This window comes from Jaculus jaculus, chromosome 8, assembly GCF_020740685.1.
Source record: "Jaculus jaculus isolate mJacJac1 chromosome 8, mJacJac1.mat.Y.cur, whole genome shotgun sequence".
Classification (NCBI taxonomy): Eukaryota; Metazoa; Chordata; class Mammalia; order Rodentia; family Dipodidae; genus Jaculus; species Jaculus jaculus.
In genome coordinates, this window is record NC_059109.1 from 24,301,705 (window position 1) to 24,327,780 (window position 26,076).

The window sequence follows — 26,076 nt, forward strand, 5'->3', positions numbered from 1 at the left end:
GCATATGAAGGCTTGCTAAGATAATTCATAGATTACCACATGAATTAGATTTCCCAAAGTGAGTTTAGTAGGCTTGAAGAGGTGAAGTTGGGAATATGACAATCTGGTTGACAATCTAAACCTTGATGATAAATATGACTAGGTTTGTTTAGAAATAGAAAGGAGCTGGTAGGGTGTCTCAGCGAGTACTATTAGATATGATCAAAATTAGCATTTTTATTAGGTAATGTGAATAAGATGTAAGCACCAAATTAATGGAAAAGCTGAAAAAATGAACTAGGAGCATTAGTTTATAGAAGTGGGGAGTGCCATAAAATACAGGTAGATAGAAACGGAAAATTTTCACGAGGAAAAGAAAATAAAGTGAAGGAAAAGAAAAATGATGAATAGTTTCCAGGAGGATTTCACCTGAAATCCAATTACACAGCATTCTCGGATTGTGCCATAACTAAAGGTACCTGCACAGACAATAAATTTGGACATTGTAAATTGCTTTTGGGTTTTGTCATCCACCAATAAATTATTTTGCCTGTCTATCCCCATATCTCATCTTCAGCAATTAATTATTGGAAAAGGATGACAGGATTGTGGTCTTTGTATCCATAATATCATATGCATTGCTATACACATTTAAATATGTGATAATGAAGGCAATAAAATTTTCTATCAGTTGTGAAGTAGCACTGGATTCTGTTTTTGTAACCACAAATTTACTCATTCCAGGATCACTCTCGGTACCAGTGGTGAGTATATCACAAGCTTTCTCAGGTCAAAACCTGAAGATTTACCATTGTAGATGGGGGACAGCGTGGCTGAAATAGAGAAGTGACTGGGAATTACTTCCTTGCCTTTTTTTCCTTCCACGTTCCCACGTACCTACACATTTAAATAACTTCTGTGACGCTAAACTCTTCTTTATGTCATTAGTTTATTTACAAGCATATGTTGTAGCAGTTTTAAGAGTCTGATCCATTTCTGAGATTGTACCTCTAAAAATTTCTTCATATCTGCTAAACGGATGAATTAAAACATCCTTATTTATTAAGCAATTGGTGTCTTATGATAAAGAAAGGTGTTGCAAATATAGATCCAAAGCAAACAGCTATCATGGCCAGTAACAGCCACTTGTTTTCCACTGAAAATGGCAAGGTCTTCGCAGGCCCTGCTCATAATGGCTGCAGCGGACCACGGGCATAGTGAACCTTGGGGTGCTCTGGCCCAAGGTAACGCCACTGGGGTTACGGCTCACTGCTCAGAGACCTGACGGGAAGAAATGGCAGCAGCCCATCAGTCTCCTCTACTCACGACTAAACTTTTAAAGTAGGAATTCTCTTTTGTATTTTCAAAATTCCCTCATAAATTGAGAGAGAATATTTAAGTAGTAATGATATTCAACTAGAGGTATTTTTCTACTCTGTAAAAGACAATGCTAACAACAACAACAACAACAATACAGCTGGGAATGGTTGTTATTTTAAATTGAATTTAAACAAATTTTTACAAATACACTAAACTTCTATGTTCATTTGAGATGTTGAATGGACAGATGTGTTTTAGTAGATGGAAAAACTAGTAAAGCAAATGGAAAAGATATTGGAACTCACAAACCCGCTAGAGAAGGCTGTTCTGCATTGTGGATCAATGGAGGTCAGCAGCACTGGTAAACTTAATCAAAATTAAGAATGGATTTTTTTTTCTGGTTCTTTATGGAAAAAAAGTCCCCTTCAATATTACTTTATTTTTCATACTCTTAAGCCATTTAAAATTATAAAACAAATAATTACATCTACTTCATCCTAATAGCCAAGGAGTTTAAATCCACTAAAATCCACCCTGTTCTGATTTGTACTTTTCCCCTGAGAACAGATCTCTTCAGCAATCTGACATTTTTTTCCAATTCACTGAAGATTAATTAAGTACAGCAATTCCAGAGAAATGTCACTGACAAATCTTTTGTTGTTTTATTTTTACCTCTAAACAAGGACACCTTTTTTTTTTTCTTAGATAAAACTTAAGAGTTTTATGAGTGAAATGGTGTGAAAAACAAGTCTCTAACTCTTTTAAGATCTTATTATTTACACCTCCATTGGAATTAAAGCATCTATTAAATTTTGAAGAACAAAAAAGTAAAGACAAGACAAAACAGAGAAACAAATCAGGATCCAATAGTAACAAATCAAAACAACCAATAAAACCAGCAAGCAACAAGAGAAAAAAAAAACAAACAATAATTTTAAAACATAAGTGTACTCCAATGAAGGGGAAAAATTAAACCAAGAATAAAAACCCCTAAAATTCTTTGTTTCTTTTTCACTTTGCTTCTTTGTTTAATAATAATGAGCAGTGACTGGTGTTGGTTAACCTATTAGCATCACATAAAGAAATAAACTACCTCATTTATTCCTTAACAACTCATGGAGGAGAGGTTCCTGGGTTTGTTCTTCCTTTACAGTAATGGCACAGGAAGCAGAGAAACATGCCTTGAAGGCAAACCCAGCATGAGAGGAAGCTCTGAAAAACACCTACCCTGCTGAATGTGTCCCAGCTAATTCCCACTGTGTCACATAGGCAAGGCTTCTAAAAACATACCTCACTCATTATTTTAAAACTAAATATAAGGAGACATTAACCTAAATAGGATAATAGCTAGGAAGGAGACCTTGAGAGAACAGAGGTGAAAAGAGAGGAAAGGAGACATGTAGTATCAAACCAGAAAGGAGGCTGCATTGCAGAAAGGGCATCATGGGGACCTGGGAAGTGGTGCAAGGGAAAAGTCGATATGAAAACAACATAATGAAAAACAAAAATTAAGCTAAAAGGCAATGTAATAAGATTTTGCTTGGCATTAAAACAGTTGAAGTTTTATGCTACAAAGTGTTCCCAGGCAATTCAGAAGTAAGGCCTCTTCCTATCTGTGAAGCACTGAGTTCCTTTGGTTTTCAATCTTCTGGCTGCAATTTTATCTCTCCCAGTACTGGGTGAGTATTTCTATTGTTCTTCCCACCCTGGGCAAGTAAGTAAATGGATAAGGAATCTTATCTATAATAATACAAGTTTATATTAAAATATTATTGATAGAAATGTCTCCTGCATTCTTTCCTGGAAATGGAGTCAACTGATTTTGAACCTTACTCATATCTGATGCAAAGTCCTTTCTCCTGTGTAAACTGCAGTCCTCTGAAGAATAAACTGGTATTCAATAGCCTTCAGCTTGCCTTGGGCTAACTAGGCTCCAGTGGCTATGGAGACATAAAATATGGCAAATATTCTCTCTTTTTCATCTCTCATTTTTGGAAATCAAAAGCTCCAATGTTCCAATGTCTATAAAAAATGAAAAGAATAGGGTTGGAGAGATCGCTTAGTGGTGAAGGCCCTTGCCTGCAAAGCCTGAGGACCCATGTTCAACTTTCCAGGTCCCATGTAAGGTGGTGCTCGAGTCTGGAGTTTGATCGCAGTGGCTATAGGCTCTGGCATGTCCATTCTCTCTCTCTCTTTTGTTCTTGCTCTTGCTGTCTCACATAAAAACAAAACAAACAAAAAGAAAAAGGTCAGTCTGTCGGGCTTGCCTCAAAAAAAAAAAAAAGGCCTTGGAAATAGGTCTGGGGTCATGGCTCAGGGGTTAAAGTGCTGGTTTTCAAAGCCTTCCAGCCCTGGTTTAATTCCCCACTACTGAAGTCAAACCAGATGCACAAATTGGTGCACACATCTGGAGTTTGTGTGCAGTGGTAAGAGGCCCCGGGGCATCCATTCTCTCTTTCTCTGTCTCTCTCTCTCCTTCCCTCCTTGCAAATAAATAAATATATATTTTTTAAATGGAAGGTCTAATCAGACCCAACAGTATTCATGAGAAAATTAAAAGGGAACAAGAGGAGAGATAAAAGCTGATAACCATTTTATTTCATAAAAAGATAAGTGCTACTTTAATAACACAATGTCAATGATTTGAATAGTCAGGAAGGAAGTAACTGACTATATCTGTAGGCTCCTTTAAGGGATACTTACTGTCAACCTGTGTATCTGACCTAAAATCCTCCTGACTCCTAGGTAAAACTGATCCTGTAGAAGTCATCTATCTGCCTGTCTTGTTACTACATACAACTGTTTGTGACCGTGTCTATGTGCTCAGTAAATACCTTGATTTGTGACTTTATTTTGCTGTGTGATGAGAAAGTTCCTGTGTCATTCAGGACAACTTTAATCTTTTTTTTTTTTTTTTTTAGCTATGGAAGCACAAGTTTGTCTTTGAAGAAATGATTTTTGTTTCCTTTAAAGCAGCATGGTTATTTTACACTGAAAGCTGTGTAAAGTAATGTAACATTGGTATGATATCCTATCACATTTGCAATCCTGCTAAAATTCAAGTGGTGGGAATTACACAGGGTATTTACTAAGGGATGGGATCTTGGGAGAATCTCAACAAAATTTTTCACTGGGGGGTACAAAACCTTGATCACTACATCTGTACCCTACCAAAACCTTGTGATACTAGATAATAGTGATGGATTAAAAATCCTCCTATCTTTATCTGGGTGTGGTGGTGCACACCATTAATCCCAGTACTCCAGAGGCTGAGATGGGAAGAATGCTATGAGTTCAAGGCCAGCCTGAGATTACATAGTAAATTCCAGACCTGACTGGGCTCGAGCAATACCCTACCATGAAAATATAAAACAAATTCTCCATCCAGGTGTGGTGGCGCACGCCTTTAATCCCAGCACTCGGGAGGCAGAGGTAGGAGGATCACCATGAGTTCAAGGCCACCCTGAGATTACAGAGTTAATTCCGGGTCAGCCTAGACCAGAGTGAGACCCTACCTCGAAAAACCAAAAAAAAAAAAACACCAAAAAACCAAAAAAAAAAAAAAACAAAAAAAACCCAAAAAAACCCCAACTCTCTTATCTGGGCTGAAGAGATTTCTCAGTGGTTAAAGGCACTTGCTCACAAGTTCTGATGGCTGGGGTTTGATTCCCCAGTACCCACATAAAGCCAGATGTACAAAGTGGCACATGCATCTGGAGCTCATTTTTAGTGGCAGAGTGGCAAAAAGCCCTGGCACATTCATACTCTTTCTCGGTCTTTGTCTCTCTCTCTCTCTCTCTCTCTGTCTCTCCCTCGCTCTCTAATAAATAAAAATATTTTCAAAAAAATCATGTTCTTTATGTTCTAGAAAGCAGGTTATGGCAAAGATCCCCTCTTTCCCATAAAACTGAGAGAAGTCTTAGTAATACCTCCCTTATTTATGTATGTCAAGGCCAAAGACACCTAAATTCCCCTTTCATTGCATCCTACATGTTTCAGATAAATTGTTTGGTTCCCACTCATCAGTTGGAACACATTGCCCAATAATCTGATTTGATTAAAATTTAGCTCAGTTTCCTCCTAATCTGAGTCTCCTGCACTTTTGTCCACCCCAACCGAAGTCAATGAATGCACCCTCCTCAACATCCTCTCCTGAGAATAGGCCCACCTGGGGTAGAATCTCCTAGACCAACCTCCTCTCACTTCTACCTGCACCCCTTCTTTCTCCACTTGATTTCCTACACCATACTCTGTACTCCTCCTATAAAAACCAAAAAACAACCCTGTGTCTGACTACAGTGTTCCAGGTCTTGTAGCATGTCCTCCATACTGTAACAGCACTTTCCCCTTTCCTTGCTGTAATCCCTTCTCATAAACTCTCCTTACCTATTCCATATCTGTGTGCTGACATGTCTGTGCTCTTTAAGGCAGTGCTGTATTCAACTAATGTGCCTAATTTTTAGTCCATCTCTCCAAAAGCAGACATTTGTTCCTGTATCTCTGGCCTCTATATGCTGTCTTTTTGTACACTGGGCCCCTGCAACAATGTAGACTAAGAAACTGTACACTGGGACTCTGTGCTGTGGGACAGTGAAAACTGGGCCACTGCACACTGGGCCACTGCATATGGGAACAGTGTATCCTGGGATACTGCACACTGTGACAATGGCTAAAGTGAGTCATGCCAAACCCTCTGTACAGCCAGAGTTCCTTTCTTAGGCATAGCTAATTGAAATTATCCCATTCAGGAAATACAGAAGACAGCAGGAAATGGGAAGACATTCCATGTTCTTGGATTGGAAGAATATATTGTGAAAATGTCTATCTTACCAGAAGCAATCTACACATTTAATGTAATACCCATTAAAATTCCAATGGCATTCATCACAGAAATAGAAAAAAAAAATCCTAAAACTCATTTGGAAGCATAAAAATCCTTGAGAAGCCAAAATAATTTTGAGAAACAAAAATAAGGCTGGTGATATCACCATACCCAATGTTAAGCTATATTACAAAGCCATACTAACAAAAACAGCATGGTATTGGCACAAATACAGACATGTAGATCAATGGAACAGAATAGAGGACCCATATGTTCATCCAGGCAGCTACAGCCATCTGATTTTTGACAAAAATGCCAAAAATATTCATTGGAGAAAAGACAACCTCTTCAACAAGTGGTGCTGGGAAAACTGGATATCTATATGTAGAAAGATGAAAATAGATCCTATCTTTCTCCATGTACAAGAATAAAATCCAAGTGGATCAGGAACCTTAATATCAGACCTGAAACTCTGAAATTTGTAGAGGAAAAGGTAGGGGAAACCCTTCAACATACTGGCATAGGTAATGACTTTCTGAATATAACCCCAGTTGCTCAGAAAATAAAACCACTAATCAACCACTGGGATCTCATGAAATTACAAAGCCTTTGTACAGGAAAGAACACTGTGAATAGAGCAAAGAGACAACAGAATGGGAGAACATCTTTGCCAGCTACACATCTGACAGGGGATTAGTATCCACAATATACAAAGATCTCAAAAAACACAACAATAAGAAATCAAACAACCCAATTAAAAAAAATGGGCTATTGAACTAAATAGAGAGTTCTCATTGGAAGAAATACAGATGGCATATAAACATCTAAAAATGTGTTCTACATCCTTAGCCATCAGGGAAATGCAAATTAAAACTACCTGGAGAGTCTATCTCTCTCCTGTCAGAATGGTTATCATCAAGAAAACAAATGGCAATAAATGTTGGTGAGGATATGGTAAAATGGGAACCCTTCTATACCTTTGATGGGAATGGAAACTGGTACAGCCATTGTGGAAATCAGTGTGAATATTCTTGAGACAGTTAAAAATAAATTTACCATATGATCCAGCAAAACATTCCTAGGCATATATCCTAATAACTCTTCTCACTACCTTAGAGACACACGCACAACCATGCTTATTTCTGCTCTATTCACAATAGCTAGGAAATGGAACCAGCCTACATGTCTATCCATAGATGAATGGATAATCAAGATGTGGTACATTTACAGAATGGAGTTCTATTCAGTGGTAGAGAAAAATGAAATTCTGAAATTCATAGGGAAATGGATGGATCTGGAAAGGATTATACTAAATGAGGTAACCTATGCCCAGAAAGCCAAACATAACATGTTCTTTCTCACATGTGGAGCCTAGCTACTAATATATAGACTTGAGTGTGAGCTGGAACCAAAAATCAGGAGCAGAGGTCCATAAGCTAGAAAAAGGCTATGAGGGAGGGAGGAGAGGAAAGTATTTTGGGGGATGTTATTGTATATATGTAAGTAGAAGAACAGATTACAGGGAAGAGAAAGGCCTAAGCTAGGTCAAGGGAAGAGATTGTATAAAAGAAGGGTGGGGGAGAGGGTCAACCAAAATTCAAGATATTCTGAATAAGATATATGAAAATCTACTTTCTTGAATAATGGCACATCCAGAAGCCATAGATTATTACTAGAAAATTCAGTGCCTGGGCTGGGATACCTTCCAGTGAGTGTTGGCCAGAGAAGTCCCTGCTGCCTCCGAAATATAATAGGCTATTTCCAAGGCCCTTGGTTGCCCATGAGAAAGAGATGGTAAGACCCTATTGCTGAAGTCTTCATATGCCTGAGTGGCAAAGTCACTGAGAAATCAAGCTGGTGCTGATCAGGAAACCTCCCTGTTCCCCAGCCAACCGAAAACTGGAAAAGCTGCATTGCATGCGGGCTTATGGGAGACAGAAGTCATCAGCAATGAAAATAGTGGACACTGCCGGGCGTGGTGGCGCACGCCTTTAATCCCAGCACTCAGGAGGCAGAGGTAGAAGGATTGCTGTGAGTTCAAGGCCACCCTGAGACTACAGAGTGAATTCCAGGTCAGCCTGGACCAGAGTGAGACCCTACCTCAAAAAACCAAAAAAAAATAAATAAATAAAAATAAGAAAATAGTGGACACTGAAAGCCCCAAGTTTGGCCAAACAGGCCAAATGAGTGAATGACTGCAACAGTGGTATGTTTGCTCTGGGAGAAACCAACAGCTCTCTAATTGGATTGAAGTCCTGCTCTATGGGAGGGAATCCATGCCTGGTACTGAAAACCTAATCAAAAGCCTATGGCAACAGAGGTCATAAGCCTTAGGGGTATAAAGCCTGCTCTTGTCTGGATAAATGCAAATATTACTCTCTTCAAATTGCACTGAAAGCACTAAACTTAATGTTCATATTCATATATTAATGCTAATCTCACTTCTGGTTAAAGAAGCTTCTCTTTTCAGATGGCGATGGCCACTGGGATGAGCCAAAAGGCAACATAGTGCTGAGAAGAAGACGTGGAGGAGTGTCCAGTACTGAAACATCCCTATCACACCCTCCAAGGCTCAGGGTCCAGTGTGGAAGAGGTGGTGGAAAGAATGTAAGAGCTAAAGGAAGGTTATCACTCCTTACATCAACTGTCTGGACAGAAATTGGCCTCAATATCTAAGACCTCTCAGTGCCTAGCAATACCTACACAAGGAGAAAAAGATGTTGACATCAAATTAAAAGAGAGACTAGGGAGAGAGGGAGGGGATATGACAGAGAGCAGAGTTGTGAATGGGAAAGTGGGGGAGGGGAAGGAAATACCATGGTTTGCTGTCTGTAAGTATAGAAGTTGGCATATATATATATAATTATATTATATTATATTAATTATATAATATATATATATATATATATATATATAACATATATATATATATTAAAGAAATTATACCATTCAGACACTGATGAATTTGATCTGGTTAGGTAAAAGTAATACTGGATGAAAAATAGGGTGAGTTAAATTTTATTTTTTTCTTTCATTTCTTTTATATTGAGGAGGGGTTATTTTTTTATTTTATTGGTATAATATATTAAATATAGGGTCTCATATATGCTAAGCACACTTTCTACCAAAAATAAATTCATATTTAAGGAAGAGAACTTTAAGAAAATATTATAGCTCTTTTAAAATCTTCATAGGCATTGTCAGAGGAGAATAATTATTTTTATTTAGACGCTAGATCAAGGTGAAAGAGGTTCAATCATCTCTTTTGGTTGTGCCCTAGGTTTCAAGTGAAATAAAGCAAAACTCAACAAATCCATGAACTTTCAGTCAAATATTATAAGCTTCTTTATGAACTATTAATCATACTACTATGGCTTCATATGAGATAGTTTTAGGCTTTTGTTGAAATTTAGCTGTATTTTTTTTTTTTTTCATAAACCAAAGTATTTTCTCTTTCCTAAAGATTCTTGCTTGGTTGTTGTTACATTAATTTTTGATCAACTGTACCATAAGATACCAATGTTAAAATTATTGGGAGATTAACTTATGCTTTGGTTTTGGATTAGTTGAAAATTTCAATTTTTGAATTAATAAAATTCTTTAGGATCTGAACTCATTTAGACTTTACCTTTCAACATTTAATCCTTCTGGATCTTTTCATAATTTAGGTACTCCCATTCTTACCCAGAAACATCCACTTACCAGATTTAGATATATAAAAAAGAAAATAGAATTCATAATCTGCAAATATTCATAGAATGAAACAAGTGCTTACTGGACACTAAATTTTAGCTAGGAATAATATAAATGAATATGATTTATCAGTGGGAAAATACAACTTAACGTATATTTGATTTAAGACCCAATATACTTTTCATTCCACCAGTACAGTAGAAAACTGCTGAATTGCCATGGTCTCTACTGTGTTTGCATATGCTTTCTGGCAACTTGATAAAGGTACTTTTATAGTTATCCTGACTTAATGACAATTCATTGAATTCATGCCAGGTCATGTTATTATAATTTTCATTTATTTTTTCCTACCTCAAAGACCATGTTTAAAGATATTAAATAATGTTTAATCACATAAGCTAATAGAGCAAAATTAAATTATTTGGAATCTGGGGCTGGATATATTGCTAAGTGGTTAAGGTTCTTGCCAGTAAAGCCTAAGGACCAAGGTTTGAGTCTCCAGATCCCATGTAAGCCAGATGCATATGGTGGTGAATATGTCTGGAGTTTGTTTGTAGTGGTTAGAGGTCCTGGCATGCCCATTCTCACTCTCTCTCTTTCCCTCTCTCTATCTCTAATAAATAAATCAAAATAAATATTTAAAAAGTTAAATTATTTGAGATTTGGATATTTATCTATTTGAACATTGTTCAATTCTCTGGACTTCACAAAATCTGCCTACTCAGATGAAAATCTTATGGGGTAAAAATTTGAAATTGTAGCATAAAAGAATTTATGACACACTAGCATAAGAAAAGGAGAGTAGAAATTGTTCCTAAGGCATAATATTTCAATTATAGTTTCATAAAAGTCAATAAAATGCATCTACTTTGTCTAAATAGTTCAATTAGAGTTAGAAAACCAATATTATCTTTACATTTTTAAACTTGTGGATAAATGACCATTATCTAGCCTAGGGTAGTGACATTGTCTACATCATTATCAGATTCAAGATGCAGCCAGTTCTCTCACAAATTCATGTGGACTGATTTTATGTGGGCCCACAATGCAGTCAGCAACCCTTTATTTACGTTTAAATGGTCATGACATATCATTCCTGGTGTCCTGTGGCTTCCTGCTCTCCTCCCATTCCAACCCCATTTGTATCTTCTTTGCTTTTGGCTACAAGATGAGTGCATATTGAAACTTGGATCCATTCAATAAATTATTTTGTAGTTTTTTCACATCTATCTCTAATTTTCTGTTTTTATTAATCACATTCTTCACATCCTCACCAAAATGAGTTGTAATTTAAAAAACGCATATAGTTAATTGAGATATAGTTAATGTAGGAAAAAGATTTACTGCATGCAACTTGAATTTGGAAGTGAGCAGGCAAATTGTGTATCTTGTGTTACTTTGCTTCTTCAGGAAACTTGTTCATTTATTCATATTGTTATACTGACTAATTTTTCATTTTTCTGCCTATAAATATTTAGCTTCATTTTTAATTCAAGGCTATATGTGTATTAATTTGCTCATTAGTTTTTCAAAACCTCTACCTGTTCATTAATGAGTCAAAGTCCTTGGACACTGACTGGTTATCAAAACTTTGAGATGGGATAAATTTGCTCCTGGCATCTAGAAACTGCTTTGATGCTCACAAGTCAGTCCATAAGATGGTATGATATAGCTAGGCATCTGGATTATAAAGGCAGGTCTAATACTAACAGGTAGACCATATTGTTTTCCTTTTAAAATATTTATTTATTTGAGAACAAGGTCAGTGGGGGGTGGACACACCAGGCCCTCTAGCCCCTGCAAATGAACTCGACACATGTGCCACCTTGGGCATCTGGCTTACATGCACACTGGGGAATTAAACCTGGGTCCCTAGGCTTCACAGGCAAGTGCCTTGACTGCTAAGCCATCTCTCCAGTCTATTGTTCTCCTTTGAAACTAACTCAGAGAATACCAGTATATGACCACATCTCTCTGGACCTGCCTAGGGAGAGTGTCCTATTTCCCTGACAGTAATGGTTTGACCATAGTGTCAGCTTGTGATTCAAGGATCTCATGGTCATTCGCGCTCCCTGGGATTCATATCTATGCCACAGAGGAAAAGTTTTATTTGTTTGTTTGTTTCTAGGCCATCAGAGAGACTGGCTTTTGTTCCTAAGCTAGGGCTGTTAATTAGTATGTTTCTTACCACAATCAAAACCTTCCTAGCAAGAAAGACTGAAGCCGGTAGAAAGAAAAGCACTATTAGAAATGGAGACAGAGCCCTGATATCTCCATTGCGATTTCCTGGTCTCAAGTATGTAGAAAGCATCACTCATCTCTGTGCTAGCTGGAAGTAGGTTGCGCAATTGTTTCTTAGATTCAGAGAATTCACAATTTTTTTTTTTTGTTAGCTGAAGCTGGGTTCCTGTTACCTGGAAACTAAATACTACAAACTGATAAGCTTATTCATATTCTTCTGCTGGTTTCAATCCAGTCTTTTAGGGTCAGATGACATTGATCACAAACTACAGTTTTAGTAAATAACATTGTTACTTCTGTGGGTTTGTTATTATTATTATGATTGATCATGGAACTGGGAGCTAAACCCAGAACCTTTGCTCATGTAAGTCAAACATTCTACAACTGAGCAACGTGACAAGGCTTTAGAAATACAATTTTTTATATGCCATTAAGATCTATACTAGACTAGTTTTGATCTTCTAAACTTCTCTTAACTTACACTAAATGAAAAATTCCTTTGGCTGGTAAGTACCATCCTCAGCGGAATTCACTGTTGGAAAGTGAGCATCACATGCACTTTGCAGCACATTTTTTTCTTCCTTTCTATTTCTATTTTTCTAAAGAAACATTTACATTAAGTATTTCAGATCACAGCTTTACAAGTACAAGTAATAAACTGGAATCTTGGTAATTATAATAAATGGGGCACCATACAGTTTATTTTGTTACCAGTGATCTCTCTCATGTGGAAGATCTTTGGTGTTAGTTTTAATAAGTGATTGATTTCAAGGAGGGGATAAGCCACATGCTCAGATTTTATTCCATTCTACTTCTCTTTCTGATAGAAAATAATGTTATTATTACAATAAAGTAGCTACTGGTAACTCTCAAGGTTTCTACCAGAAGGAAAGAGAAGACGATCAGAGGAAAGAAAACTAAATGTGGATGTGAAGTTAAAACGGCAACATGGTCAATTGCATGTCATAATGAAATAGGAGTGACCAGGTAAATGGGTGTAGCTTCTCTGATAAGATTATAATATGTAGCAAGTTCCCTGAAGCAAGATCCTTTGACCATGCTTTTGGACCAGAATACCTATTTATAGATACATACAGCAGCCTTTAGAGGGTGAGGGGAGCGGTCTTCTTTCTTGTATTTAAAGAAAAATCGGAAGTTCTAGGACAGCAAGCCCCTGTGTCTGACTTCCACATTAGCCTTTCATTTCACATCCAGTATCTCTGTGTGAACACTCTGCTGGTCTGTAGATGCTCTGTTGGGAACATTTTCCTTTAAGCAGCCATCCTGTGCCACCTACTGAGACCCTTGAGCTTCTGAAAAATCTAGTTGACTCTGGGGATACATAAGAGATTTTAGCTTACTGGTTCCAGGAAACACTTAATATTTTGACAGTATTGTTGCCCCTGTTATACAAGGAAGGAGACAGTCTCTCTAAAGAGAACCCAACCAGTCTTTATTGTTTTGTCACTTTCAGAAAAATACTAAAGGACAACATATTTGAATTTCTTGTCTTTGAAGGCCAGTCATTTAAGAGCCAATTGTATGAGATCTACCTACATCGCCCCTGCTGGACAATTGAGCAACATAGCAAACATCCCTAAAGGATGTGATTTATAAATGTCTTTCAATTTCTAATCTTTATTATAATGTGTAATACTTCATAAGTGACACTTTTACTAGCCTAGGTAATAAAATACATAATCGTTTTACTTGACAAATGTTAGTGCAGTAGATTAATGATTCAGAATATGTTATTATTTATCATTATTTAACCTTGATTGAGCACCAGTAGAATTGCCAAATAATAAGTCATATCCTGTATGCCTTCAGAAACGGCTACTATGTGATTTAGCTCACATATACATATGTAAAGACTGGGATCAGTGAGAAGGTAAGGGAAATTTAGGGAGAAATTTGTACTCTGCAAACAGTGGATTAATTTATAGCCTTTGGGCCTTGAACATAATATTTTAATTTATTTATTTTTAAGCAGTAAGAGGAGAGAGAGAGAGAGAGAGAGAGAGAGAGAGAGAGAAAAGGATGGAGAATGGGTGTGTCAGGGCCTGTAGCCACTACAAATGGACCCCAGATGCATGGGGAATCAAATCAGGGTCCTCAGGCTTTGTAAGCAAGTGCCTTAACTGCTTAACCATATTTCCATTCTGCTTTCTAGTTACTTTTCCCCAAGAACTCTATACATTTTTACCTCTAGACTTCAGGAAGTTACAAGAATGGCTTGGAGGTCACATTTGTTTTCACCTCCATTAAAGTGCTGATAAAATGTCTAACACATTATCTGTTGAATAAGCACAATGTTTAGATATTTGAGCTGATTGGTACATGGAAGATATAGGCAACACAACACTTAAACAAAGATGTTGGTAAAATGGGATCTATAATCTGAGGAAATGTTCAAACATTCCCTTTTCCCATAGACAATTTCAGTTGACATATTTTCTTCTTTGCATTAGATGGTGCAAGCATCTCTGATTTAATGGAGGTACAACTAACAAGTGTTTGTTCTTAAAACTTCAACACTAAGCTGTTATTTTAGCTAATTTATGTGGAATGGTGGACTTTCAAGAAAGAATCAATCTCCTGTTAAAGTACAATAAACCTTGACTGTTAACAACTCAAAAGGGCTGAGATTAACACCCAGGGGAGCCAGACACAGGGTAGTGGAGGTGGACACCTTTCAGCTTTTCCACAGCAACATTTTTATATTAGTCACAACCACTTGGAAACCATTATCCTTGTGAAGAAAACTCCAAATTGGTAAATGTAAATCACATTCAAAAATACAAAACGTGCAAGTAGCAACTATTGACATTATTGTTTTTCTTTCAGCTTTTTGTGGGAAGGGAAGGTTGAGAGAACCATGGATCAGGAGAGAAAAGAATATAGCATTTATTTCAAATTGAGATAACCATTTTAGTGAAATTTTTGAAAAATTGCAAGTGGTGATAACCATGCTACCGTACAGCTTTGTGCTACTAGTGTCTTTTAATAGTAAGCTTTCTAGAAACTTTTGGGTAGTGAAGACAAGATTTTGACAGATGGGGCAAATGTATTTTTCTGTTTTTGAAAAATGCATTTGCTTCTCTGGCATTCAACTTACTTATGGAAGTACTGATAATGGAGAAACTAGGAAACATTTCAGTTTTGCTTTTGGTAACATGAGAGTATTCATAGTCTGCACCTATGAATTGTAGATTTTTCTGCCCATTTAGAGTCCCTGTTGTGTAATTCAACTGTGTTACTTCGTAAAGCGCAATTGGAGTATGTTCAGTTTAATGGTCAACAATGTGAACAATAATGTGAAACTAGATATATGTAATTAAATTTTTTTGTTTATTTTTATTTATTTGAGAGCACCAGACAGAGAGAGAAAGAGGCAGATAGAGAGAGAGAGAATGGGCGCACAAGGGCCTCCAGCCACGGCAAATGAACTCCAGATGTGTACGTCCCCTTTGCATCTGGCTAACGTGGGTCCTGGGGACTTGAGTGTCGAACCGGGTCTTTAGGCTTCACAGGCAAGCGCTTAACCGCTAAGCCATCTCCCTAGCCCTAAATATATGTAATTTTAATATGCATGGCTAATTCAGTAGAGGTATTAAAAATGTTCCATCAAAATGTTACAAAGACATTTTAAAGTACAACATAGCTAATAGTTTATACAATTCAGAGAAACTTTGATGACAGAAATACAGCAAAATAAGGACATATATAAAATTAATATTATATGACATGTCTGTTACATAAATTAATTTAGTTAATTATTGTTATGGACTGTGGGGCTTGTGAAAGTTGACTTGAATGATGTAAGAATATTTTCACTTACAATGTTGTCATTTAGACCTTCTCCTGGTACTCAGCTTACGTCAACCATATTTTACAAGCACATGTTCACCTGGCATTCAAAAGCAATGGGTCTAAAATCTGACACCTGACTGAGCCAAAGAATGTCCATCCTAAACTTACCTACATTTATGACAACATTTTTAAAGACCTTCCGAAAAAAAAAAAAGGAAGTATTAGATGATACTTGAAAAAATTCTTTGCTCCTATACTATAGTAAATTATACTTCAGATCTGTTTACTGATATGAACTGGAAGATAAGGCATGGGAGACAATGATATTAAATATAAAATAAAGCACCTTTTGTAGCTTATGGGCTATTTATTAACATAAAATTTCACTCTCTTCCTGACACCAGGATAGAGATTTTAGCTTTTATTTTTTAAATTTGTCCATGCCTCCTCTCATCTTCATTCTGTCTTCATCTATTTATGTTACCGTTTCATGAACAGAAGGCATGCTAAAGACATGCAGAAACTAAGCCCACTTAATGTTGTGTTCTACTCTATAAACAAAAAAATATAATTTCAGATGATGTGCAAAAAATGAGAAATTTGTGTTTCAGGACCAACAACAGTTTTTTCCATTTTCTTCTGAACTCATTAAAGACATATAGCAAATATGCAATAGTAAATGGTCAGAAATAAAGGATAAGCTAAATGGAGAGATTTGATTTTCAGATATCTGTTCTATATGGTGTTTCTTTGCAGTTGAATTTCTTTTATTTGTCTTTTATTTACAGATGTCACATAAGAAGTAGGTACTCTCAGGGTAGGTGGAAATAACCTGAGACACTGGTACTCGCCCCCCAAGACTTACTGAGGCCTCTTGATCCTCACACTTGAATCATTGAATACTAGTAGCCCCACTGAAGAAAACCAGCAGCAGAATTTTGGCAGGGGAAAGGTCTAAGAGTACAACCTTTTTTTTTTTCCTCTGTTTTATTTTTAAAATAAAGTTCTCTTTTTAAATATTTTACTCACTTATTTAAGGAGGAGAGATAGGAAGAAAGAAAGAAAGAAAGAAAGAAAGAAAGAAAGAAAGAAAGAAAGAAAGAAAGAAAGAAAGAAGGAAAAGAAAAAAAGAAGGAAGGAAAGAAGAAAGAAAAAAGAGAGAAAGAGAGGGAAGAGAATGGACATGTCAGGACCTTCAGCCTCTGCAAACGAACTCCAGATGATTGTACCACCTGGTGCATCTGACTTATGTGGGTCCTGGGGAATTGAACCTGGGTGCTTTGGCTTTGTAGGCAAATGCCCTAATGGGTAAGCCATCTCTCCAGCTATTTTTTCCTTTTTTGAGAAAGGATTTTTATTTATTTTGAAGCAGAGAGAGACAGGCAGAGAGAGAATGGGCATGCCAGGGCTTTTAGCAGCTGCAAATAAACTCCAGATGCATGCACCCCTTTTTATATATCCAGCTTTACAAGGGTGCTGGGGAATGAAACTGAGGTCATTAGGTTTTGAAGACAAGCACCTTAACCACTGAGCAATCTATCCAGCCCTGAGTACAACCTTTTTATTTAAAAAGTCAATAAAAAATGTTTTAAGTAGGGACTTAAAATGTGTTTGAATAAGTGAATGAAAGCAAGATCTGTTAAGTAATTGAGGACATGTGACTGTGGGCAGGAAAATGACAGGCACAGGAGCCAGCTAAGTTCACATCCTTTATAAACATGTCTTCTTAATGTTATGGGGAATATTTGGTCCCCACTTAAAATCTTCTTTTTCATTCATTTTCACAGACAAATAAAGTACATTTGTTCCACTGATTTTTACAGGTCACTGGCCATTTGTTTTCATAATTCTGTCCCCTGCTTTTTTTTTCCCAAAGGAACCATTCTCTCTTGTAATTACCATGACTTGAATCTGAAAGTCCTCATGCTGATGGCTAAATCTAGCTTTTCTATTCTAGTTTATCTCAAACATGCACATTGATTCATTGCTAGCTGAAGCCTTCCTCTAGTTTGTTTTGGATGCTTTGCTTTTTGGTTTTCTGCTTTTTAGGAGAACAACCACCTTAATTTCATTTGTTCAGGTAGCTACTTCCTCAGACAAAGGCAAGACTTTGTTTGGTTGGTTGGTTGGTTGGCTTTTCGAGGTAGGGTCTCACTCTAGCCCAGGCTGACCTGGAATTCACTATATAGTCTCTGGCTAGCCTCAAACTCCCAGTGATCCTCCTACCTCCACCTCCCTGATTACAGCCATGTGCCACCACACCAGCTATCTAGATGCATGTTTGCTTGCATTCCTATACTCCTCCACCCGCCTGTCCCCTCCTCCCATTGCCTTTATGTAAGTCTGTTGTAAAATCATTGACATTGATACACATATCTAAAATTGGTTATGTTTGGACATATGTATACGTGGATGAAGCCATCATTTTAATCAAGGCATTAAACATACCCATTGCTCCAAATTCCTTTCTGCTTTCCAAGTTTAATTTGGCATTATCTCAATGTCAGAGCTGCATTGATTTTGTCCTCTTGGTCCTGCTGAACCATTCCTTGGAAAAGCATGGAAAAGAAGAGGTCTCAGTTATTTATTGCGTTCCATTCTGGGGATAGCACTACAAGTCATACAGCAAAGTAATTGTTGCTGTTCAAGGTAATTTTATAACTTGTATACAACAGTGCTGAGAATTGCTCTGCTTCCTTATGACGGAGACCGTGAGTCACCAGTGCCTTCACTCTTCTCTTGGTTATAGCTCGCTTTCATTTTAGATGGATAGATGTAGGCATTCCTGGGATGCTGAGGTGACCCAGTGGCTAAAGGCACTTGCTAGCAAATCCTGATGCACATAGTGGCACGTGCACCTAGAGTGACAGGAGGCCCTAGCATGCCCATATTTTCTCTGTTTCTTAAATGAGTAATTATTTTTTAAGAAATATGCTCCTTCCCAATGACAGCCGCACTTCCCAGTTTCCTTTGCAGGTAGATTTGACCTAGCTCTGTCCAATAGGATGTAAGTAAAAGTCATGAGTGTAATGATCTGTGGTTGGATATGATGTCATTTTGGCTTCTGATTGACTGTCTGCAGTGAAGTTGTGATCGTCACCTAGACAATGAGAGAGAAACTGAATGTTGAAGATGGAAATTTAAAAATGACAATGTAATATATTAACCCTTGTTCTCTGAAACTATGTGTGAGAATAAGGACCCTGGTTCGAGGCTCAATTCCCCAGGACCCATGTTAGCCAGATGCACAAGGGGGTGCATGCATCTGGAGTTTATTCCCAGTGGCTGGAGGCCCTGGTGTGCTCATATTCTCTTTCTCTCTCTCTCTCCCTCTTTCTCTCTCTGTTGCTTTCAAATAAATAAATAAATAACTATATTATTGAAGAGTCTTTTTCTTCTGGATTTCTGTCCTTGTGGTTATTGAATCCAAAACTATTCTAATTTTCATCTAACTACATTCAAATCAGTCTAATTAAATCTCTTTTGCTATGGTCTGCATAGTTGTCTCTACTCCTACCCCACAACTCAAATGTTGAGACTTACCCTTAAGTACGGTAATATTAAGACATGGGACCGCAGGGTAGGAAGGTGGTTCAGTGGTTAAAGGTGCTTGCTACAAAGTCAATTCTCCAGCACCCATGTATGGTCAGATACAAAATAGTGCATGTATGTGGAGTTTTTATTTGCTTGTTTGCTTTTTTGCAGGGGCAAGAGACCTTGCTACCCTGTATGTACACAGAAATGTGTAATTAATGTGTTTTTAAACTGTAGACTTGGGAAGTTAAACACTGAGAGTTCTATGCTCATGACTGGGATTGGTGTTCTACAATAGATGATTAAGAAATGTGTCATCCCTGGTCCCCAATGAAAGGCTCCATTAGGAAATAAGAATGAGCCCTGGCTGTAGAGATGGCTTAGAAGTTAAGGCACTTGTTTGCAAAGACAAAGAACTCAGGTTTGATTCCCCAGAACCCACATAAGTGAAATGCACAAGGTGGTACATGCATTTGGACTGCGTTTGCAGTGGCTGGGAAGCCCTGGTGCACCCATATTCTCTCTCTATCTATGTGCTCTCTCTCTCTTTTTCTAAAAAAAAAGTCTATTATGCCTGGCATGGTGGCATATGCCTTTAATTCCAGCACTCAGGAAGCAGAAGTAGGAGGATCACTATGAGTTTGAGGTCAGCCTAGGACTACAGAGTGAGTTTCAGGTCAGTCTGGGCTAGAGTGATAACCTACCTCAAAAAAAAAAAAAATCAGGGCTGGGGATATGGCTTAGTGGTTAAAGCACTTGCCTATAAATCCAAAGGATTCAGGTTCAATTCCCCAGGATCCACATAAGCCATATGCACAAGGTGATACAAGAGTCTGGAGTTTGTTTACAGTGGCTGGAGGCCCTGGTGTACCCATTCTCTCTCTCTTTCTCTCTGTTCCTCTCTCTCAAATAAATTAAAAAACATAAAAATATTTAAAGAAAAAAGTCAAATGGACTAATAAAGTTTTTGAATAAGGAATGGTAGGGCACAAAGTGGGTAAGCAAGACCCTGCTTTGAATTGTCTCACTCTAATGATCATTAGCTTCTAAAACAAATGCAAGGTTAGAGAATGGACTGTGTGAGAACAGTTCTAATGAATGTCACAGAATCTTAGATGGTTCTTTAGAAAAATGTTTTAACAAGATTGGCAATTTGATATAATCACTTACCCTCTGCTTTTTGACTTAAATATGCTTCTGTAAAAGTCTGTTCTCAAGAATTATCCTGGAGCCAAATGCTGACTAGATAGAATAGCCTTATTTATTAGGTTCACGACATTGATATGCTTATTTCTCTAGGCCACTGGTATTTATCCTTCATGTTAGTGGCAGTTAGAAACTTTTCTAGAATGGTAACAAGATTTGATTTGATATCATCAAGTAAATAGCCTGATAGGATGCTTTCTTAGTGTTGTTAGGGAGGACTGAGTGTCAAATATGTCATCACTGTATACATTTCCATAAGTAGAAAATCTAATTTGACATTATCTCAATGCCACAGCTTTAATGATTTTCCTTGGTATTCTCACACCCCTCAACATTTGGAGTGTCTATATTCTAACAGTGGATATTATGTAATGAAGGTAGATCCAAAAGACCGTAACATAACAGACATGCACGGCAGCTGAATTGAAATATCAGGCTCAGCAGATGAACAGGTTGCCTAGCAACAGATACTGCAAGTTCCAAGGACTGCTCATGCCCACTGAGATTGACAAGGGAGCCCATCCCTAGGTTGCTTGTACCTTCCAATTAAGCAATTCTGACAGTGATACCAAAGCTCCCAAAGGGATGTATGCTTGTGTGTGTGACTAAATATTAAATTTAAAGTCTCATCATATATGTTGTCTTTAAATATATACATAGGAAATTGCCTTAATAAACTTTCTGTATTATTTTAAAGAGGGAGAGAATGACCCTAGAGAATGGAAGAAATAAAAGAATCAGCAATTGGAAATAACAGTATAGAAAATGGACCAACTGTAGACTTTCACTTTCCATTTTACATTGCAGCATAATTTAGCTCAATGGAGAGTCATGTGCTCTGCATGCATGACTAGGCATGTCCAAAAAAATTTATGTTACAATGTAACAGCCATGAAATGACTCTCTGAGCAGGTGGAGCTCCATGCTAGTGCACGCTGTGTGATAAGCCCATGTATGGTGCTCCAAGTGTCACGTGCTGCTCCAAGTCTGCTTTAGCAGCGCAGGCATTTATTCACTGGGGATGAGATCTTATTTTTTTGGAAGCAAGTACCTTTAACTGCTGAACAACTTTCCTAGCCCAGAATTTTTTTTAACATGGTCCAAATAATTAACTTTGGTGAAACATTTATGATGCACTGTTCCATAGATAGCATTTATTCTCTGAAGTTTTCAAAGTATGTAGACATGCAGCACTACTCAAGTTGTATTTCTTTAAAATACAGTCAGGATCCTCTTATTCATGGTAAACTTGTTGTGAAATAGTCAAGCAAGGAGTTGCAACTCCTTTTGTTTTGTGGACAATGAATGAATTTATTTTAAGATCATTTACATTTTGGAGGCACACATCATTAATTAACTTCTGTTCCATTTCAAATGAAATAAACTTAATATTTAATATTTCATATGGAAATTAATAGTTTAATATTTAGAGTACATGATGCAGTTAATATGGTATTAAAGTACATGTACCCTTTGTTTACTCATTTATTGTTTGTTTATTTGAGAGTGAAAGACAGAGAGAGAAAGAGGCAGATAGAGAGAGAGAATGGGTGCACCACAGCCCCCAGCCACTGCAAACGAACTCCAGATGCATGTGCCACCTTGTGCATTTGGCTTACGTGGGTCCTGGGGAATCCAGCCTAGAACCTGGGTTCTTAGTCTTCACAGGCAAGTGCTTAACCACTAAGGTATCTCTCCAGCCCTAAATGTACCCTTTGATCCAGCAATTGTACTAATAGGCATTTATCTTTGAATATGTTTCCTAAACAAAGTTTCAAGGATAATCACCACTAATAGTTAGGGCAAAAACCTGGTACCTGAATTTCCAGTAATAGCTTACTAGTGACATATAGTATGCTGTTTCTATGTATTGTTCACCTTTGTGCTAGTAAAACAAAAATATAGGTGATAGGTGAAATACATGTTTCTATAGAAGTTCATTTGGGGGGAAATCATTTAGGGTACATTGGTAAGTGGAGTAGAAAAGGAGAGGTTTTTATCTTTTCACTTTACTTGCTTTTAACTTCAAAAAATACAACCATGTATTGATTTTATAATTAAAAAATCCCAAATATGTACTACTTTTATAATAAAAATGCTAGATCACATATTACTTAGTACAAATAATAAAGAGAATATTATTCCACTTATATTTTATGCTATCACACATAAACTTAAAGATTTTTTATTATCACTTTAGCAAAGCGCCATTATAATCACTGAATCTGCAATAATTCTGTTAGGAAAAAAGATTACAGATGGTGCCCCTGGGTCTTTGTCCAATCTTATAAATGTTTCAAGGGTCTTAAGTAAATTAACTCATGAACTTTCTGAATTACAAGCAATTATCTTTTGGAAGGTATTGAGAAGAATAAGGAATTAAGAGAAAGCAAATGCAATACTCATCTCTATCTTTTTTTGAAGCCCCAAAGACAATATCATAATTATCTCCTATTAAGCCTGCCTCATTCTCTAATAATATAATGAAACAAGTATCAGTAAGGCCGTTATTGGCCTTGTATCGTCTCTTAGGGTAAGAGCATCTGGTGTAGTGAGGTTTGCATTGCTGGCAGAAATCACCTGGCCAAGAGCAGCTTGTGGTACAAAACTGTTTATTTTGCCTGATAGGCTCGAGAGGAAGCTCCATGAAGGCAGGGAAAATGATGGCATGAGCACAGGTTGCACATCAATCTCCTGACCAACAACAGATGGACCACAGCAGCAGGAGAATGTGTCAAAAACTGGCAAGGGGAAACTGGCTATATCATCCATAAGCCCGTCCCCAACAATACACTGCCACCAGGAGGTGTTAATTTCCAAATCTCCATCAGCTGGGAACGTAGCATTCAGGACACCTAAGTTTATGGGGGACACCTGAATGAAACCACACATTCTACTCCTGGCCCCCATAAACTGATAGTCATATATGATATAAAATACAATGTACTCATCCAACTTTAAAAATCCCCATAATTTTTAACAATCCCAATGTTCAAACATCCGCATAATCCAAAGTCTTTTAACTGAGCCGTAATACCGAAAACTTACCCCCTAATCACACCGAATATGACACAGAATAAACACTCACACTGCAAAAGATGGCATTGGGCATAGCAAAGAAATATTCAACCAATACAAAATTTAAACATGGCAAAGATCAAACTCTCTAGCTCCAAGTCCAACAACACTAGTCAGTATCAAATCTCCATGTCCAATAATTCTAACCAGTAACAAGTATCTGTAGTTCCAATTCTAGCTAGGCTACTCACAGTTCCGTAAAACTCCATCTGGGGCCGGCAGCTCTCCTTGTCAGCCATCTTGTAGTCCTGGCATATCCACTGGGTCTACTTTACAACCCATATAGTCTCCATCAGGTCTCCATGTAGGCATCTAGCAAAACTGCTTCATACTGCCCATAGCCATTTGCAAAACACAACACCATGTTGCAAATCCAATGACCCTCTCTCTTGCATTTTTTATACTTCATAATACCAGGTAGGGTGCCAGTTTGTTAATCTGGGGGGAATAAAGCAGACTTTGAAAAACAGGATACTCATTGAGCACTCAGGACCCTTCAAAAGAGTCTACATTCTTCCTATTGTCCCAGTGCAGGTCAGCTGGCCCAATCTCAAAAGTTATAGTCTCTCATATAATTGCAGCTGAAAAGGCAGAAGTTTTAATCCCAAAACTTCTTTTCTGTGTCATATACCTCTGCTCACACCAGCCCATTTCTTTCTTTCTTTCTTTTTTTTTTTTTTGCAGTCTGCATGTAGATCTTTATTCTGAAATAAAAAGACTAACAGAAGCAGCAGTCCCACTAACAGAAACTTGAATACACATTACCACAACCTTACTTATAGCAAGGAGTCCTGGTCCTGGATAGTGTAGGATGACAGCACCAGGGGAAAGGTTCTTTCCTTCGCCACAAGCACCTTAAGAACATACAGGCAACCAGCCAGAAACCAATGGCTCTACTTACTTTCCATTTAGGAAAGGAAAATATCTCAAATTTGACCATTTAAAGAAAAAACTTAAGGAACCATATCTCCCAACTCAAGACTGGCATCAGACACTGCTGACAGATCAGTCCAAGATGCTAGACTGACTGCCATGGCCTCAAGTCTGCCATGAACTCATCTAGACACTGATTCACAGAACTGAGTGGATACCAGAGGTGTATAGCTCTTGGGCCTACAGGTCAAGCTAAGTACTCAGTGCATACTTGGAGAGACTTGGATCTACTCAGGAAACCAGGCAGTGGTCGTTAGTGGTTGGCACCAATTTCTGTACTGGTCTTGCTATGTGGCCCAGGCAAGTATTGAACTCTATTGAAGTATTGAACTTTTTTTTTGTTTTTTTGAGGTAGGGTTTCACTCTAGCCCAGGCTGACCTGGAATTCACTAGGGAGTATCAGGGTGGCCTCAAACTCATGGCAATCCTCCTACCTCTGCCTCCTGAGTGCTGGGATTAAAGGCATATGCCACCACACCCAGCATGAACTCTATTTTTGAGAGAATGGGTACATCAGGAGCCTCTTGCCACTGCAAATGAACTCCAGATGTATGCAACACTTCATACATCTGGCTTTACACAGATTGAGGAAATGAACCCAGGCCTTCAGGTTTTGCAAGCAAACACCTTTAACTGCTAAGCCATCTCCCCAGCCCTACTATTGAACTCTTAATCCTCCTGCCTCAGCCTCCTCAGGACTAGAATTACAAAAGTTGTCCATCTTCTAAAGTTCTTCAGGGCTCAAGAGGCTGGAGCTTAGTTTCTACAAAGGAGCTCCTGGGCTTCAGAGGCCACAGGGTGCTATGGCTTCTACCCAGGTTGAGCCTGAGGATTCTTCCCCTTCAAAACAGCTCTTCTGCAATTCTTCTGACACTCAGACAAGCTGTCTGGGTAGGGCAATCAGTATGCTGAATTCCATGCAGCCAATGCTGTCCCCCTCCAGGACAGGAAGCCTCTGAAAGTGCTGCAGCCCAAATAATCAGGATAACTTGTATGTTCTGCCCTTGCCCCAGCAGCCTGTGCTGCCCTCAGGGAAGCCTCTGACTACTGAAGATTCCCAATCTAGGGAAGCAATAGGAAGAGGAAACATCAGGATTTCTGGTGCTTGTTGGCACCCATATCTACAGATGGGCCAGGCCCTCCTAACATGTATGGGTGTCATGCCCTGGCTCCATACTGAAGAAAGACCAACATCATTCACATGTGTAGGGTGAGTGTCTCCTGACCTGGTCATGCTGCCCAAGCCAGGGCTATAGTTCAATTCTGGGAAAGGCACTAATTTCTAAGCCCCTGAAATCCATAGTACAGTCCCTGCCTCCTGCAACCTCGCAGATGCAGCCTTCTTAGGTCATGGAGGAGGGTCCAGCCCAGGGGTCTGCAGAGTAGAAGTGTAAATAGGCAAAAGGAAAATAGTACAGCCTAGGACTGCCCGGAGAGCCACAGGCAGATGACCAAGA

At 38.0% G+C, this 26,076-nt stretch overlaps 1 pseudogene; it reads right to left on the reverse strand.

Annotated features, from left to right (window-relative positions):
• Window positions 1-1,034: 1,034 nt before the first annotated feature.
• On the reverse strand, window positions 1,035-7,129 carry LOC123462837 (annotated as a pseudogene).
• Window positions 7,130-26,076: the final 18,947 nt, after the last annotated feature.